Source organism: Botryllus schlosseri, unplaced genomic scaffold, assembly GCF_051294905.1.
Source record: "Botryllus schlosseri isolate E-star unplaced genomic scaffold, Bs_hap1 Bs28a, whole genome shotgun sequence".
NCBI classification, from domain to species: domain Eukaryota; kingdom Metazoa; phylum Chordata; class Ascidiacea; order Stolidobranchia; family Styelidae; genus Botryllus; species Botryllus schlosseri.
Genome location: NW_027648637.1, coordinates 132,501 through 145,000, shown reverse-complemented (window position 1 = coordinate 145,000; position 12,500 = coordinate 132,501). Strand labels below are relative to the sequence as shown.

The 12,500-nt window shown below is 57.2% G+C and overlaps 3 non-coding genes across 3 annotated transcripts in view; all 3 read right to left on the bottom strand.

Annotated features, from left to right (window-relative positions):
* LOC145459933 (large subunit ribosomal RNA) overlaps positions 1-1,617 on the bottom strand; it is a 3,734-nt gene extending 2,117 nt beyond the window's left edge. Inside the window, exon 1 of the ribosomal RNA XR_013921616.1 lies at positions 1-1,617. This exon is cut by the window's left edge and continues 2,117 nt beyond it. This is a non-coding gene — a ribosomal RNA (large subunit ribosomal RNA).
* Positions 1,618-1,899: 282 nt separating this feature from the next.
* On the bottom strand, positions 1,900-2,053 carry LOC145459938 (5.8S ribosomal RNA). Its single transcript, XR_013921620.1, has one exon. It is a non-coding gene; the product is annotated as a 5.8S ribosomal RNA (ribosomal RNA).
* A 324-nt stretch (positions 2,054-2,377) lies between these two features.
* LOC145459964 (small subunit ribosomal RNA) lies at positions 2,378-4,201 on the bottom strand. Its single transcript, XR_013921644.1, has one exon. It is a non-coding gene; the product is annotated as a small subunit ribosomal RNA (ribosomal RNA).
* Positions 4,202-12,500: the final 8,299 nt, after the last annotated feature.

The following is a 12,500-nucleotide window of genomic DNA, read 5'->3' as shown; positions in this document are numbered from 1 at the left end:
CCTAGGGCCGTGGCTTCGGCTCGCGCCGCGTCGACGGCCGGGTATAGGCCCTACGCTCCAGCGCCATCCATTTTCAGGGCTGCGCGATTCGGCAGGTGAGTTGTTACACACTCCTTAGCGGGTTCCGACTTCCGTGGCCACCGTCCTGCTGTCTGTATCGCGCAACACCTTTTGTGGGCTCTGATGAGCGTACGCGTCGGGCGCCTTAACCCGGCGTTCGGTTCATCCCGCATCGCCAGTCCTGCTTACCAAGAGTGGCCCACTGGGCACTCGCATTCTCGTCGCGCTCGTGCGCGCCCCGCTCCAGGCCGAGCGAGCGGGGCCTCTTACCAATTTAAAGTTTGAGAATAGGTCGAGGACGTTTCGTCCCCGAGCCCTCTAATCATTCGCTTTACCAGATAAAACTGCGAAAAAGCGCCAGCTATCCTGAGGGAAACTTCGGAAGGAACCAGCTACTAGACGGTTCGATTAGTCTTTCGCCCCTATACCCAGGTAGGACGATCAATTTGCACGTTAGAATCGCTACGGTCCTCCACCAGAGTTTCCTCTGGCTTCGACCTTCCCAGGCATAGTTCACCATCTTTCGGGTCCCAACGGGAACGCTCTCGCTCGGCCGCCCCGACAGCGCGGCGGCGGTCGGCCGGTCGTGCTCGCGGCCCCGCGCGGGGGCCGGATCCGACCTCGCGCGTCCGTGACGCGCTTCAGTTTCCTTTCGCTCTCGGGTCTCGTACCGCCAGACAACTCGCGCTCGCGTTAGACTCCTTGGTCCGTGTTTCAAGACGGGTCGGGAAGGTGGCCGACACGACCGCGGACCCCGTGCGCGAGGCGAACGCCCGACCCCGACGACGCGGCCGCCGCCGGCACCGCGAACGGTACCGCCGACGCCCGACGCCAGCCCGGGCCGCGCGAACGCCCGCCGCCTCCGGAGAGGCGGCGCGCGCGGCGCCGTCACCTCGGCCCCCGGCCGGCGTTCCGCGCGCCCGGCTGTAACACCGCCGCCCGCGAGGGCGACGGCCACCTTCCGAGCGCGCTTCTCTCCGACCGCGAGCCGGTCGCGGCCCGCCCGCGCGGCTAGTGCGCCGGTGCGTCACGCGCGCCCCGACGAAGACGGGGCTCGCGCCTCCGCCCGTCGCCGCGACGCGCCTCCGCGCCCGACTGAAAGCCGCCCGGGCCCGGACGGGCCCTCCCGTTTACCTCTCGACGGTTTCACGTACTTTTGAACTCTCTCTTCAAAGTGCTTTTCAACTTTCCCTCACGGTACTTGTTCGCTATCGGTCTCGCGACCGTATTCAGTCTTAGATGGAGTTTACCACCCGCTTCAGGCTGCATTCTCAAACAACCCGACTCCGGGAAGAGCCTTAGCGGCGGCGGCGCGCGCCCTCGCGGGCCTGACACCCTCGCGGGGGAGAGGCCTCGATCAGAAGGACTTCGGCGCCCGCCGGCCGTCGCAGGGGCTCTTCCTTACGTCACATTCCGGCGCGCTTCGAGAACGCGCGGGTTCGACGCTGGACAGATCCCGCTTCACTCGCCGTTACTCGGGGAATCCCCGTTGGTTTCTTTTCCACCGCTTAATAATATGCTTAAATTCAGCGGGTAGCCTCGCCTGAACTCAGGTCGAAGTCGTACCTCTGCCGGCGCCTCGTCGGCCGCCGGTCACCGCCGCGCGCCTCGCCGGGGGCCGCACCGCCCAAAGCCGCGCCGCGCCACGACCGCCAGTACCGCGCCCGGAGGCGCGATCGCAACGGCGGCCGAGTCGCGGAGCGACCGGGTCCGGCCCCGACGCGGGCGCGCGCCGGTCTACCTCGGAGCGACGGGCCTCGCGGCCCGACGCCCAAACTCCCAGGCTTGTCTCGGCCGCGGGCGGCTCCTACCAAAGCCGCCTCGCGCATCGCGTCACGCCGACCCTGAGGCAGACGCGGCGCCGGGATTTGCCCGACGCCGCAATTTGCGTTCGGAATATCGACGTTCAATGTGTTCTGCAATTCACATTACTTCTCGCACTTAGCTGCGTCCTTCATCGACTCGCGAGCCTAGTGATCCACCGTCGAGAGTCGTACTCTCTTTGCTCTTAGGACAACTCCGCATCGCTTCGCTCACCACGGTTTTTCGCGGGGCCTAGCAGCCCCTTCGGCGCCGGCTCGCTCGAGGCCGACGCCGCCGAGGGAACCGACCTAGAGGCGTTCGGTCTCGGTCCCTCTCCGAAGGCGGGCCCCGACGACGGCCATCCCCGGCCCGCCGTCGAGCGCCCGCCCTTCTCTGTCACGACGGTCTCGTTCACGACGAGCGGCGCCCAAGCGCGGGGCGCCGCGACGCCGAATCCTCGCGGACACGGCGCCAGATCAAAAAGCAACGGGGCCTCGCACCCCACGGACAACGATAATGATCCTTCCGCAGGTTCACCTACGGAAACCTTGTTACGACTTTTACTTCCTCTAAACGATCAAGTTCGGTCGTCTTCCCGGCGCACCGCCGCGCCCGTCGCCGGGCACGCGACGGGGCCGGTCCGAGGATCTCACTAAACCGTTCAATCGGTAGTAGCGACGGGCGGTGTGTACAAAGGGCAGGGACGTAATCAACGCGAGCTGATGACTCGCGCTTACTGGGAATTCCTCGTTCGAGGGCAACAATTGCAAGGCCCTATCCCAATCACGGACGGGGTTCAACGGGTTACCCGGACCTCTCGGCCCGGGCGCACTCGCTGATCCGTCCAGTGTAGCGCGCGTGCGGCCCCGAACATCTAAGGGCATCACAGACCTGTTATTGCTCGATCTCGTGTGGCTAAACGCCACTAGTCCCTCTAAGAAGTTGGACGCCGACCGCCGAGGGTCGCGTAACTATTTAGCATGCCAGAGTCTCGTTCGTTATCGGAATTAACCAGACAAATCGCTCCACCAACTAAGAACGGCCATGCACCACCACCCACAGAATCAAGAAAGAGCTGTCAATCTGTCAATCCTTCCCGTGTCCGGGCCGGGTGAGTTTCCCCGTGTTGAGTCAAATTAAGCCGCAGGCTCCACTCCTGGTGGTGCCCTTCCGTCAATTCCTTTAAGTTTCAGCTTTGCAACCATACTTCCCCCGGAACCCAAAGACTTTGGTTTCCCGGAGGCTGCCGGCGAGGTCGTCATGGTAACGCCCGCCGATCGCCAGTTGGCATCGTTTATAGTCAGAACTAGGACGGTATCTGATCGTCTTCGAACCTCTGACTTTCGCTCTTGATTAAAGAAAACGTTCTTGGCGAACGCTTTCGCAGCTGCTCGTCTTCCGCCGGTCCAAGAATTTCACCTCTGACGGCAGAGTACGGACGCCCCCGGCCGTCCCTCTTAATCATTACCTCGCTCCCGCGAACGCCAACGAAACGAGACCGAGGTCCTATTCCGTTATTCCATGCGACACTATGCAGGCGGGCGGCCTGCTTTGAACACTCTAATTTTTTCAAAGTAAACTCGTCGGCCCGACCCCCGGCACCCGGTCAAGAGCACCGCGGGCGGCGCCGACAGGCGGAACCCGCGACGCCGGTGCACGCCCTGCGACGGACCGGCGCCGCGCGCTCTACATCCAACTACGAGCTTTTCAACCGCAACAACTTTAGCATACACTTTCGGAGCTGGAATTACCGCGGCTGCTGGCACCAGACTTGCCCTCCGATGGATACTCGACAAGAGTTTTAGAATGTACTCATTCCGATTGCGGGGCCTCGTTAGAGTCCCGCATCGTTATTTTTCGTCACTACCTCCCCGTGTCGGGAATGGGTAATTTGCGCGCCTGCTGCCTTCCTTGGATGTGGTAGCCGTTTCTCAGGCTCCCTCTCCGGAATCGAACCCTGATTCCCCGTCACCCGTTATCACAAAGGTAAGCCCGTAGCCTACCTTCGAAAGTTGATAGGTCAGACACTTGAATGGTAGGTCGCCGCCGCGAAGGCGTGCGATCCGCGTGGTTATCCAGAGTCATCGAAAGAGACGGGCCCTCGCGGGCCCGGTCGGGTTCGAACCAATAAAAGCGCGCCTCCCGGAGTCGGCGCTCGGTCGCATGTATTAGCTCTGGAATTGCCACAGTTATCCACGTTAGCTCTCGCAAGGACCAAATAAACCAAGACTGATTTAATGAGCCGTTCGCAGTTTCACTTTACGTTCAGTTCGTACTTACACCTGCATGGCTTAATCTTTGAGACAAGCATATCACTACTGGCAGGATCAACCAGATATCTCTCGCGCACTGCGAGGCCCGCCCCTGGGCCGGGGGTCGGGCGTCGGGACCAAGGTGGTGCCGCCGTTCGTCGGCACCGGCGCCGCCGCTCTCGGCGCCCGTCGCTCGCTCGCTCTCGATCGAAAAGACCGTTCTCGGGTCGCCCGCCGTCGTCTCGTGGGACGCGGACGCCCGCCGTTCACCGCTTAATAGAATCACTCGCGCTCGGAACCGAATCCGAGACGGACGCGAGGCCTGCCGCCGGGGCTCGGGCGCTGCTCTGCCGCGACGCGATGCACGGATAAGCGCCCGGAGCCGCCGCGGCGGACCGAGGACGTCGTGTTTGTATAGCGGGCCGTCCCGCTCTTTCGTTCGTTCCCGGAGGCAAGGGCCGCGAGGCCCAGCGGTTCACGAGGCATTTGTCGGACCAAGGTTTCTCGACGGCCGATTCACTCCTCGGCGACGCCGCGACGCTACGTAGGAAGGGTCTGGGCCGCGAGGCCCGAAGTACAACGCGCCGCGTCCGCGCTGCATTTATTGAGTCCGCTATCCGGTATGCCTCATGGCTGTATGACAGGTGTAGGGTCACTATCATCCATATCCCGCCGTCTACGGCATACCGGGCAAGCTCGCTCTATGCAGCGCTTGGCGACACGCAACGTTTGAACCCGCGACTCGAGGTGCTCCGACCCGTGATTAGTGCTTGCTTCGCACCCCCATATGCTTTCGCTCCAACCGGTGACGACGGATCAGTTCCGCCGCGCCGGGCGCATCCTCTCGCCGGCAGATTCAACGTTTCGCGCCCGGCCTCCCGTCAGGCGCCGGGCGCGCGCCCCTTCCTATATTAGTTTTTTTTCGGAAACCCTGGTGACTTTTTTCTACTTAGTCGTTTTTCAGGGTCGCACCCGGGCCGGGGGGCCGGAAAATTTTCGCCGGCCAGAAAAATTTTTTTTCCCGAAAAATAAAATTTTTTTTCCGAAAAAATAAAAAATAATTAAAAAAAAAACTTTTCGAAAAAGCCTCCCACGGGACCCCTCACACGAAGTTTGGGGCCGATCCGACCAAGTATAGGCGTTTCGCCCACGTTATGGTATATGCCCTATGTTAAGGTATGGGCGAGGTCCGAAAAACGACTAAGTCCGAAATTTTCCTCGGAAAAAGTCGACTTTTTTTGCCGGCCAAAAGTCATCCATGAGAGGCCCCACACGAAGTTTGGAACCGATCCGACCAAGTATAGGCGGTCCGCCCATGTTAAGGTATGGGCCCTGTGTTAGGGTATGGGCGAGGTCGAAAAACGACTAAGTCCGAAATTTTCCTCGGAAAAAGTTGAACTTTTTTGCCGGCCAAAAGTCATCCGTGAGAGGCCCCACACGAAGTTTGGAGTCGATCCGAGCAAGTCTGGCGCGCCCGCCTATGTTAAGGTATGGGCCCTGTGTTAGGGTATGGGCGAGGTCGAAAAACGACTAAGTCCGAAAATTTCCTCGGGAAAAGTTGATTTTTTTTGCCGGCCAAAAGCCCGCCTAGAGACCCCGCACACGAAGTTTGGAACCGATCCGAGCAAGTATAGGCGGTCCGCCCATGTTACGGTATGGGCCCTATGTTAATGTATGGGCGAGGTCGAAAAACGACTAAGTCCGAAAATTTCCTCGGGAAAAGTTGATTTTTTTTGCCGGCCAAAAGTCACCCTCGAGGGGCCCCACACGAAGTTTGGAGTCGATCGGACCGAGTCCGGCCGATCTACCGTAGGCTCCCATGTTAAAGTACGGGCGAGGTCGAAAAACGACCAAGTCCGAGATTTTCTCGGACTCTAACTTTTTTCGGCCGGGGCCGAATTCACAGTTCTGAAGTTTGCGGAACTTTAACTTTTTTTCAACTCGGTCTCGGATTTTTTCTAAGTCCGAACCCCCGGAAAAACGACCAAGTCCGAAATCTTCCTCGGAAAAAGTCGATCTTTTTCGCCGGCCAAAAGTCATCCATGAGACCCCTCACACGAAGTTTGAAGCCGATCGGACTTTAACTTTTTCTCGACTCGGTCTCGGATTTTTTCTAAGTCCGAAATCCCCATACTATAACACGGGGCCGAGATCGTAAAAAAGTTAAAGTCCGAAAAAAATTTTTTGCACCTAAAAACCACACGGGCGCGTTCCCCGCACTGTTTGAAGACGCCCCGCGAAGGAATTATCCCGATCCGACAAACGGCTCGGCCTCCAGAGCCGGTCAAAGGTCCGATTTGGGCGGCCTTTAACCGGAGATATCTCGGCTCCGGTAGCTCCGATTTCGATAATTTTTTTTTTCCCGGATTCGTCTCGCTGCGCCGCTTCCAACGAGGGGTCCCGCGTGGGTCTGGCCCGAACAGGGGCCGAGCTGTTCGCGAAAAACTCGTATCTCGGCTCCTGTGCGTCCTAGAGCTACGGGGATAGTCGAAATGGACTCCTGATGCCAGAGCGAGGGTGAAAATTTTTCTTTCTCGTACGGCCTCCCGGCGCCCGGAAAAGTGGCTAGCGGCGGTCTACGAGCTCCCACGAGTCCGTCGGTGTGCGGGAAATCGAAATCGGAGAAAAAAAATTTTCGACCTCGTCGGAATTTTTCTAAGTCCGAAATCCCCATACTATAACACGGGGCCGAGATCGTGAAAAAGTTAAAGTCCGAAAAAAAATTTTTTCGCCTAAAAACCACACGGGCGCGTTCCCCGCACCGTTTGAAGACGCCCCGCGAAGGAATTATCCCGATCCGACGAACGGCTCGGCCTCCAGAGCCGGTCAAAGGTCCGATTTTGGCGCGCTTTAACCGGAGATATCTCGGCTCCGGAAGCTCCGATTTCGATAATTTTTTTTTTTCCGGATTCGTCTCGCTGCGCCGCTTCCAACGAGGGGTCCCGCGTGGGTCTGGCCCGAACAGGAGCCGAGCTATTCGCGAAAAACTCGTATCTCGGCTCCTGTGCGTCCTAGAGCTACGGGGATAGTCGAAATGGACTCCTGATGCCAGAGCGAGGGTGAAAATTTTTCTTTCTCGTACGGCCTCCTGGCGACCGGAAAAGTGGCTGGCGGCGGTCTACGGGCTCCCACGAGTCCGCCGATGTGCGGGAAATCGAAATCGAAGAAAAAAATTTTTCGACAATACTCGGATTTTTTCTAAGTCCGAACCCCCGGAAAAACGACTAAGTCCGAAAATTTCCTCGGGAAAAGTTGATTTTTTTTGCCGGCCAAAAGTCATCCATAAGAGCCCGCACACGAAGTTTGGAACCGATCCGAGCGAGTCCGGCCGACCTACCGTAGGCCCCCATGTTAAGGTATGGGCGAGGTCGAAAAACGACTAAGTCCGAAATCTTCCTCGGAAAAAGTTGATTTTTTTGCCGGCCAAAAGCCCGCCTAGAGACCCCGCACACGAAGTTTGGAACCGATCCGAGCAAGTATAGGCGGTCCGCCCATGTTACGGTATGGGCCCCCATGTTATAGCATAGGCCCTATGTTAAAGTATGGGGGAGGTCGAAAAACGACAGAGTCCGAAATTTTCCTCGGCAAAAGTCGATCTTTCTCGCCGGCCAAAAGTATCCCTAGAGACCCCGCACACGAAGTTTGGAGTCGATCGGACCGAGTCCGGCCGACCTACCGTAGGCCCCCATGTTAAAGTATGGGCGAGGTCGAAAAACGACTAAGTCCGAAATTTTCCTCGGCAAAAGTCGATCTTTCTCGCCGGCCAAAAGTATCCCTAGAGACCCCGCACACGAAGTTTGGAACCGATCCGAGCAAGTATAGGCGGTTCGCCCATGTTAAGGTATGGGCCCCATGTTAATGTATGGGCGAGGTCGAAAAACGACTAAGTCCGAAAATTTCCTCGGAAAAAGTCGATCTTTTCCGCCGGCCAAAAGTCATCCATAAGAGGCCCCACACGAAGTTTGGAGTCGATCGGACCGAGTCCGGCCGACCTACCGTAGGCCCCCATGTTAAAGTATGGGCGAGGTCGAAAAACGACTAAGTCCGAAATTTTCCTCGGAAAAAGTCGAACTTTTTTGCCGGCCAAAAGTCATCCGTAAGACCCCGCACACGAAGTTTGGAACCGATCCGACCAAGTATAGGCGGTCCGCCCATGTTACGGTATGGGCCCTATGTTAATGCATGGGCGAGGTCGAAAAACGACTAAGTCCGAAAATCGTGAAAAAGTTAAAGTCCGAAAAAAAATTTTTTTCCTTAAAAACCACACGGGCGCGTTCCCCGCACTGTTTGAAGACGCCCCGCGAAGGAATTATCCCGATCCGACGAACGGCTCGGCCTCCAGAGCCGGTCAAAGGTCCGATTTTGGCGGCCTTTAACCGGAGATATCTCGGCTCCGGAAGCTCCGATTTCGATAAATTTTTTTTTCCCGGATTCGTCTCGCTGCGCCGCTTCCAACGAGGGGTCCCGCGTGGGTCTGGCCCGAACAGGGGCCGAGCTATTCGCGAAAAACTCGTATCTCGGCTCCTGTGCGTCCTAGAGCTACGGGGATAGTGGAAATGGACTCCTGATGCCAGAGCGAGGGTGAAAATTTTTCTCCCTCGTACGGCCTCCTGGCGACCGGAAAAGTGGCTGGCGGCGGTCTACGGGCTCCCACGAGTCCGCCGATGTGCGGGAAATCGAAATCGAAGAAAAAAAATTTTCGACCTCGTCGGAATTTTTCTAAGTCCGAAATCCCCGTACTATAACACGGGGCCGAGATCGTAAAAAAGTTAGAGTCCGAAAAATTTTTTTTTCGCCTAAAAACCGCACGGGCGCGTTCCCCGCACTGTTTGAAGACGCCCCGCGAAGGAATTATCCCGATCCGACAAACGGCTCGGCCTCCAGAGCCGGTCAAAGGTCCGATTTTGGCGCGCTTTAACCGGAGATATCTCGGCTCCGGGTAGTCCGAATTCGATAATTTTTTTTTTCCCGGATTCGTCTCGCTGCGCCGCTTCCAACGAGGGGTCCCGCTTGGGTCTGGTCCGAACAGGAGCCGAGCTATTCGCGAAAAACTCGTATCTCGGCTCCTGTGCGTCCTAGAGCTACGCGGATAGTGGAAATGGACTCCTGATGCCAAAGCGAGGGTGAAAATTTTACTTTCTCGTGCGGCCTCCCAGCGCCCGGAAAACGGTGTATTCGCGATCTACGGGCTCCCACGAGTCCGCCGATGTGCGGGAAATCGGAATCGGAGAAAAAAATTTTTCGACAATACTCGGATTTTTTCTAAGTCCGAACCCCCGGAAAAACGACTAAGTCCGAAAATTTCCTCGGGAAAAGTTGAACTTTTTCGCCGGCCAAAAGTATCCCTAGAGACCCCGCACACGAAGTTTGGAATCGATCGGACCGAGTCCGGCCGACCTACCGTAGGCCCCCATGTTAAAGTATGGGCGAGGTCGAAAAACGACTAAGTCCGAAATTTTCCTCGGGAAAAGTTGATTTTTTTTGCCGGCCAAAAGCCCGCCTAGAGACCCCGCACACGAAGTTTGGAACCGATCCGAGCAAGTCTGGCGCGCCCGCCCATGTTAAGGTATGGGCCCCATGTTAATGTATGGGCGAGGTCGAAAAACGACCAAGTCCGAAAATTTCCTCGGAAAAAGTTGATTTTTTTTGCCGGCCAAAAGCCCGCCTAGAGACCCCGCACACGAAGTTTGGAACCGATCCGAGCAAGTATAGGCGGTCCGCCCATGTTACGGTATGGGCCCTATGTTAATGTATGGGCGAGGTCGAAAAACGACCAAGTCCGAAAATTTCCTCGGGAAAAGTTGATTTTTTTTGCCGGCCAAAAGCCCGCCTAGAGACCCCGCACACGAAGTTTGGAACCGATCCGAGCAAGTATAGGCGGTCCGCCCATGTTACGGTATGGGCCCTATGTTAATGTATGGGCGAGGTCGAAAAACGACCAAGTCCGAAAATTTCCTCGGAAAAAGTTGATTTTTTTTGCCGGCCAAAAGCCCGCCTAGAGACCCCGCACACGAAGTTTGGAACCGATCCGAGCAAGTATAGGCGGTCCGCCCATGTTACGGTATGGGCCCTATGTTAATGTATGGGCGAGGTCGAAAAACGACCAAGTCCGAAAATTTCCTCGGGAAAAGTTGATTTTTTTTGCCGGCCAAAAGCCCGCCTAGAGACCCCGCACACGAAGTTTGGAACCGATCCGAGCAAGTATAGGCGGTCCGCCCATGTTACGGTATGGGCCCTATGTTAATGTATGGGCGAGGTCGAAAAACGACCAAGTCCGAAAATTTCCTCGGAAAAAGTTGATTTTTTTTGCCGGCCAAAAGCCCGCCTAGAGACCCCGCACACGAAGTTTGGAACCGATCCGAGCAAGTATAGGCGGTCCGCCCATGTTACGGTATGGGCCCTATGTTAATGTATGGGCGAGGTCGAAAAACGACCAAGTCCGAAAATTTCCTCGGGAAAAGTTGATTTTTTTTGCCGGCCAAAAGCCCGCCTAGAGACCCCGCACACGAAGTTTGGAACCGATCCGAGCAAGTATAGGCGGTCCGCCCATGTTACGGTATGGGCCCTATGTTAATGTATGGGCGAGGTCGAAAAACGACCAAGTCCGAAAATTTCCTCGGAAAAAGTTGATTTTTTTTGCCGGCCAAAAGCCCGCCTAGAGACCCCGCACACGAAGTTTGGAACCGATCCGAGCAAGTATAGGCGGTCCGCCCATGTTACGGTATGGGCCCTATGTTAATGTATGGGCGAGGTCGAAAAACGACCAAGTCCGAAAATTTCCTCGGCAAAAGTTGATTTTTTTCGCCGGCCAAAAGTCATCCATAAGAGGCCCCACACGAAGTTTGGAGTCGATCGGACCGAGTCCGGCCGACCTACCGTAGGCCCCCATGTTAAAGTACGGGCGAGGTCGAAAAACGACTAAGTCCGAAATCTTCCTCGGCAAAAGTTGATTTTTTTCGCCGGCCAAAAGTCATCCATAAGAGCCCGCACACGAAGTTTGGAACCGATCCGAGCGAGTCCGGCCGACCTACCGTAGGCCCCCATGTTAAGGTATGGGCGAGGTCGAAAAACGACTAAGTCCGAAAATTTCCTCGGAAAAAGTCGATCTTTTTCGCCGGCCAAAAGTATCCCTAGAGACCCCGCACACGAAGTTTGGAATCGATCCGAGCAAGTATAGGCGGTCCGCCCATGTTACGGTATGGGCCCCCATGTTATAGCATAGGCCCTATGTTAAAGTATGGGCGAGGTCGAAAAACGACCAAGTCCGAAAATTTCCTCGGAAAAAGTTGATTTTTTTTGCCGGCCAAAAGCCCGCCTAGAGACCCCGCACACGAAGTTTGGAACCGATCCGAGCAAGTATAGGCGGTCCGCCCATGTTACGGTATGGGCCCCCATGTTATAGCATAGGCCCTATGTTAAAGTATGGGGGAGGTCGAAAAACGACAAAGTCCGAAATCTTCCTCGGAAAAAGTTGATTTTTTTTGCCGGCCAAAAGTATCCCTAGAGACCCCGCACACGAAGTTTGGAACCGATCCGAGCAAGTATGGGCGGTCCGCCCATGTTACGGTATGGGCCCCCATGTTATAGCATAGGCCCTATGTTAAAGTATGGGCGAGGTCGAAAAACGACTAAGTCCGTTGATTGCTTCGGGCACGCCCGAGATTTTGACCGGGGCGCGAGCCCAGGCCGGCCGCGGCCAGAGTCGGGCGCCCGACCGAGGTCGAAATCGGCGTCGGTTTTCGGGTCATAACTCCGCTCCCCGCGGTCCGATCGAGACGAACGAACCACCGTTGAGATCGTCTCGACGCGCTCTACGCGCTCGTAAGGGTTTCGGAACCGAAAAATTCACTTTCATAGTTTCGACTTTTCCGAAATCGAGACAAAAAGGTCGACCCGATGTCAAAGACACAAGGTCGACCATTTTACCTCGATTTCGTGACCGAAACGAAAAAAAAAATGGAGGAACACCGGGGGCGCCGCCCGCCGACGCCGCAGAGGCGTCAGAGGCTCGCGCCCGCGGTGCCCTCGATGTCCCCGATCGTCGATCCGGCAGAAAACGCGGCCCGCCCCCGGCCTCGATCGAGACCGGCGGAATCTTCGATCCCTCGCCGCCAGCGCCTCGCCAGGCCGGCCGGCGGTATTCCGGGCGCGCGTCCGAAGCAATCAACGGACTCTGTCGTTTTCGCCGAGGCGGCTCCGAGCTCGGCCGGCGGCCGAAGGATCCGCGGGCCCGCCTGCCGTCTCGGCCGGTCGAGGCGCCGGCACGGCCGCCCTCGAAGGTCGGCTCGCGGCCGTCAGCTTCGCGGGCCCGCCTGCCGTCTCGGCCGGTCGGCGTCGAGGCGGCGCCCGGGGGTCGGCGCTCTCGGCACGCCTCGCGAGACGGCC